This window comes from Aegilops tauschii, chromosome 1, assembly GCF_002575655.3.
Source record: "Aegilops tauschii subsp. strangulata cultivar AL8/78 chromosome 1, Aet v6.0, whole genome shotgun sequence".
NCBI classification, from domain to species: domain Eukaryota; kingdom Viridiplantae; phylum Streptophyta; class Magnoliopsida; order Poales; family Poaceae; genus Aegilops; species Aegilops tauschii.
The window spans coordinates 57,713,438-57,719,279 of record NC_053035.3 but is presented as its reverse complement, the minus strand read 5'-3'; the positions used below and the strand labels follow the sequence as shown (position 1 = coordinate 57,719,279).

The 5,842-nt window shown below is 41.8% G+C and overlaps 1 long non-coding RNA gene across 1 annotated transcript; it reads right to left on the bottom strand.

Annotated features, from left to right (window-relative positions):
- Positions 1–248: 248 nt before the first annotated feature.
- Positions 249–4,740, bottom strand: LOC109734105 (uncharacterized). The gene is made up of 3 exons (XR_005767036.2): positions 4,537–4,740; positions 3,981–4,412; positions 249–471 (listed from the first exon to the last, which is right to left on the bottom strand). It is a non-coding gene; the product is annotated as an uncharacterized lncRNA (long non-coding RNA).
- Between the last annotated feature and the right edge of the window lie 1,102 nt (positions 4,741–5,842).

The window sequence follows — 5,842 nt, the reverse complement described above, 5'->3', positions numbered from 1 at the left end:
GCGGATCATATACCAGGACAGCCTTTGTTTCCATAAGCGCCTTTCGAACTTTTTTCAACCAACCCGCAAAAAAAAACTTTTTTCAACCACACGCTACCACAAACTAGTACAAGTAATGTTTTTACAGCCTTAAAAAAAGTAATGTTTTTACAGGCTCCCTTTCCTTGTAAGCACGTGCAATTGGTCATGGCAAAATGGAAAGAGATTGAACCAAAATATGTAAGCACAATCCCCTAAAACAAAATCTGTAAGCACAACGTGAACAAAATCATTGACACTTTTAGGTACAGACTGAAGAGCACATGTTCAGCAGCAACATGTAAAAAGAGAGGAGGAAGCAAAGCCATGTGAATTGACTTCCGGAGATATTTGGCGTCATGGAAGTATCCTGAAATACCATGAGGCTCATGTCCCCAAGACAACAGATGACATGCTCAGGTCCTCAGCAAAGGGACACATCAACATTGACACCTACAAACAAAGTTGCCCCCTTCAGCGATTCAACCATATCGGAATGGGGAGTACACAGCCTGTTTTGATCACAATATCATGATAGCAAAAGCCAGAAACACTATTTTGATTTGCACTGGTGCCCCTATGATATACTACTAATTCCTATATATCTTTCCTGGGTCGGTGAACTTGAGCTGCTGACTGCTGGTGCGCTGATCTTCGTGTTCCTCTGGACTTTTGAGATGTGAGCCAAGGGCAGGCCTCATCGGAGAAGAAAAACAACACGCGTCATGCAAAACATGTGAAGATTTATTAAGTATGGTGTGTCAAAAACCAATCTCTGTAGTCGGATAATCGTAATAACACGCAAATTAGTGTCTAGTAATAATGTCACTCTTCCTATGATGACATAATTAATAGAACTGAACATATTTAAAATAAGACTCTCCAGTAATTCTCTATATAAGAATATTTTAGAGCGAGAACATATGTCCGCATGAAAAATGGAGTAAGTAGCGAGAGCTATTTTGAAGAAATCTGGAGATGCACCATTAGCCATCATTACTATAGCTAGTATTTGGGTTAGTAATAATCAAATAGAGCAAACAATGATTGGTTGTGCTTGCTCAATGCTATGGGTTGTGGGGTTACAAAAGGTGCTAGTTTGAAAGGAAAAAAAAAAGATATTATTGCTCAGCTATTATGATCTGCCTTCTCATCTAAAGGCTTGCTTATTATCTAAACATATTTCCCAGTAGTCCAATGGCTCATGAAGTGGAAGAATTATTATAGTTGTATGGTGCGGTGGGGTGCGACACGTTCAGTCGTCCGCTGCGGCTGCTGGACTGCTCTGCCGCTCGAGCAGCCCTGTCGACATGTGGCAATCGCTTGTTTATGATCTCTCTCAAACTTCCAGAAATATGCTTAGATGTAATAAACTAGTCTTCAGATGAGAAGCAAATCATAACAATTGGAGCAATGATATCCCTTTTATTTTCTTCAAAATAGCATCTTTTGTAACCTCATGAGGCATAAAATTGAGCAAACAGAACCAATAATTTTCTTGCTCCATTTGGTATTATTACTAAGCAAAATAGTAGCTATAGTAATAATGGCTATGGTACGCTGCCACATTTCTTCGAAATAGCTCTCGATATTTTCTCCAATTCACGTGAACATATATTCTAGTCGTGATATATTTTCTATAGAAAATTAATTGAGAGTCTTATTTGAAAGAGGTTTCTCATGAACTATGTATCACAGAAAAAGTGATATGCTTCAAAGATACTAATTTTGCATCTTGTTATGATGATATCCAACTACAACTAAAACGTATACAAAGAACACTTAATCTTCACCTTTTCTCTACCCAGATGTGATAAATAATCGTAAGGTATTTACAAAAAAATAGAAATATTAATTGGCACATCAATTTATTTAGACACGAAAACTAAAACGAACTATAGGAATTTAGAAATCACAATGAACATAATGAATTATCAATATTGTGCTAGCTAGGAAGAGTAAAAAAGCAGCTAAATTGGATTAAAAAGAGGAAATGACATAATAAAAGTATCACAGACTTAGAGATGAAGAAAAGAATTCGTAGCCATTTGATTCTGTTTTAAATAGAATAAAAGACGACCTATGTGCACGTACCTTTTGTCCATTAGAAACTCACCAAGTTGGTTAATGAGTATGGTGTGACAAAAACCAATCTCTATAGTCAGATAATCAGAACAACATGCAAATCAGTGTCTACGAATAATGTCACTCTTCCTATGATGACATATTTAATAGAACTGAACATATTTTAAATAAGACTCTAATAATTCTCTATATAAGAATGCAAGAATAGGTGTCCGCATGAAAAATGGAGTAAGTAGCAAGAACTATTTTGAAGAAATGTGGAGGTGTACCATTAGCCATCATTACTATGGCTAGTATTTTGGTTAGTAATAACCAAATAGAGCAAATAATGATTGGTTGTGTTTGCTCAATGCTATGGGCTGTGGGGTTACAAAAGATGCTAGTTTGGAAGAAAACAAAATGAAAATGATATTACTGCTCAACTATTATGATCTGCCTTCTCATCTGAAGACTTGTTTATTATATCTAAACATATTTCTCAGCGGCCCAATGGCTCTTGAAGTGGAAGAATTACTATAGTTGTATCAATGATGTTCTCTTCTGCACGGGATCTGCTTGTGATCTCTCTCTCAAACTTCCAAGAATAGCTTATATGTAATAAACTAGTCTTCAGATGAGAAGCAGATCATAACAATTGAGCAACAATATCACTTTCATTTCGCTCAGCTATTATGATCTACCTTCTCATCTAAAGACTTGTTTAGCGGTCCAATGGCTCTTGAAGTGGAAGAATTATTGTAGTTGTAGCAATGATGTTCCCTTCTGCACGGGATCTGCTTGTGATCTCTCTCTCAAACTTTCAAAAATATGCTTATATGTAATAAACTAGTCTTCAGATGAGAAGCAGATCATAACAATTGAGCGACAATATCCCTTTCATTTCCTTCAAATATAGCATCTTTTGTTACCTCATGACACATAAAATTGAGCAAACAGAATCAATAATTTTTTGCTCCATTTGGTATATTACTAACCAAAATAGTAGTTGTAGCAATAATGGCTATGGTACACCGCCACAGTTCTTGAAAATAGCTCTCAATATTTTCTCCAATTCACGTGAACATATGCTCTCGCTATGATATATTTTCTGTAGAAAATTATCTGGGAGTCTTATTTGAAAGAGGTTTCTTATGAATTATGTTATCACAGAAAAAGTGAGATGCTTCAAAGATAGTAATCTTGTATGTTATGTTATGATTATTCGACTACAAAGATTTGTTTTTTTTTACAAACAACACTTAATAAATCTTCACATTTTCTTCTCCCCGAATGTGATCAATAATCATAAGGTATTTACAAAAATAAAATTATAATTATTAATTGGCAAATCAATTTATTTAGACATAACTAAACTAAAAAAGATACTAATGAATTACCAATATTGTGCTATCTAGGAAGATTAAAATGGTAGCAAATTTATATTTAAAAGAGGAAATGACCTACTAAAAGTATCACAGAAAAAGAGATGAAGAAAAGAATTTCATAGCCAGTTGATTCTCTTTTAAATAGAATAAAAGAGGAGTACTATATGCCAATTAGTGATACTTTTAGCAAGTTCCAGCGGATTCAGCGTTTTCACAATCGTTCTTTAGATATATCGCCAGGTAAGCTCAGACTGAAATAAGTTCAGGACCAAGAATTGATTTTACGTATATTAACTCCAGTTTAAAAGATTATACTAACAATTAAAGGGCGTCCGATTTTCCATGATAGAAGGAAATACAGTAAGCTCCACAACTTCACAAGCAGTTTCTCACCCAAAAAAAACTTCACAAGCAGTCAAAGGTGCAAGCAAAGAAATACTATGCTCAAGCAGAAAGTTTGAGACACCACTATAACCAAGCAACTATTGAAGGGAAAGCTCGGGAAGATCTTACCTTGCAGTCGGGAGGTGCTCGGAGGGAGGCCAGATCGATGCAGTGAAGAGATCTGGATCAGGGAAGACCAAACATGTGATGTGATTCCAGATCGATGCCAGATCAAACCGGAGGAAACAGTAAGCTTGTCGATGCCACATCCAACCGGAGGAAATTGCTTCTCGATGCGAGATCGGGCCGGAGGAAATAGTAAGCTTGTCGATGCCAGATGTGATTCCAGTTGACGCGAAGACGGCGACCTCGCCTCGTGACCACAAGGCTGCAGCAGGGTGCGACCTGGCGGTGGACGAGATCTCGACCGGGATCCGTGAGGAGGAGAGACGACGCCAAAGGCAGAAGGTTGAAGAAGAGCAGCCTGAACGAACACCGAACGGCAGCTCTCCGCCTCCAGTTCGCGACGCTGAAGAAGTTGACAGCAGAGCAGATCGAGCTCTGCAAAGCAAGAATCCGGATCAGATCCACAAGAAATGGACGCCGAAAAGGAGAAGGAAAAGAAGAGCATAGATCGAGAGCGAGAGCATGAATCTGCAGGACGGTGAGAGGAGAGAAGAGCTACCTTTGGCGCTGCCGCTGGTGCTAGCGCCGACGAGATCTGCGGTGGAGGAGAAAAGTCGTCGCCGCAGACTGAAGTGAAACGAGTAGATCCGGATTCAGATCGGGAGTGAGCTGACGGTGCGTGGGCTGAGCGGTCACATCACTCAAGTACCCGCACGCCCAGGGCCTGCCGATAGACGCTTTTATGGCCGTCCGACGCTATTGCTTTCAGGTGTGAATATTTTTTTATTAGAGAGAGAAATGTTTTGTTACTCTTTGTTGCAAACTACGGAGTAGCTGCCACAAGGACCCACCTGATTTAGGCGATCTCCAAGGTAGCAACCCATTTTCGTGTGTTGGTGTTTGGTTTCGCAAGGCCAAAAACCACCTCACAACGCGCAGCGGCAAACGTAAAAACTGCCCGTCAAATGTCGATCTGGATGTATTTCTGTCCCAAATTTGGACCCGATTCATGTTCACACGTACGCGAGACGAATATTGCACGTCTTTTTAATGTCTGCCTTGGCCCCGCACATCGGCCGCCTAACCACCACCCATCGGTCTCACTTAATCCACGCGTGTGGAAGGGTCCTACACATCAGCCGCCTAGTCCCTTCACCCCAGTCCTTTTTAATGCCACGTGTGCGGGTGGAGGGGCTGTCCAGTTCACTCTTCCTGGTCTTTTTCCTCTCCCTCTGCCCCCCGGCGACCGACAAACCCTAGCCACCGCCACGCACCACCATCCGCCCCGCCAAAATGTCGTCGAAGTAGATCCCGCGGAAGCCTAGGAAGCACGACCACGAGGACAGCTCATCCTCTGGGTCCTATGGACCATGCCGCCGCCCGCAACAGCATATCTACATCGGTGTTGATCAGTGCCAACGGGACTGGGATGAGGCCACCCCGGTGTCGAGGCTTGACGTCCACTGTCGTCCGGCTGGCACCTCAACCCAGAGAGGGTGCCCGTGCCTCCCGTTTAGGCCACCAGCCGTGCGTGCCTGCTGGAGATACATTGCCGCCGAGATCAGCTCCCCGAGGATATCCGCCATGACCCGGTGTACGCCGTCACCTCGCCGTTCTAGAACACTTTGTTCTGCAACGAGCACGACGCGCGACACCAGTCGTCCTTCGTCGCCCGTGCTCCCCCTCGTGCGCGTGCTCCCAGTCACCCGCATGCATGAGGGTGTGTGCATGTGCGTTCTCCCATTCCACCACACCAAGACATTGTGTCCGACTAGGTCTCCCAGATCGACTGGGAGGACGACAAGGACCTCAAACAGCGATAGAGGAATTCGAACTTCGTATGAGAAAAAACCAAAAAGTCAAAG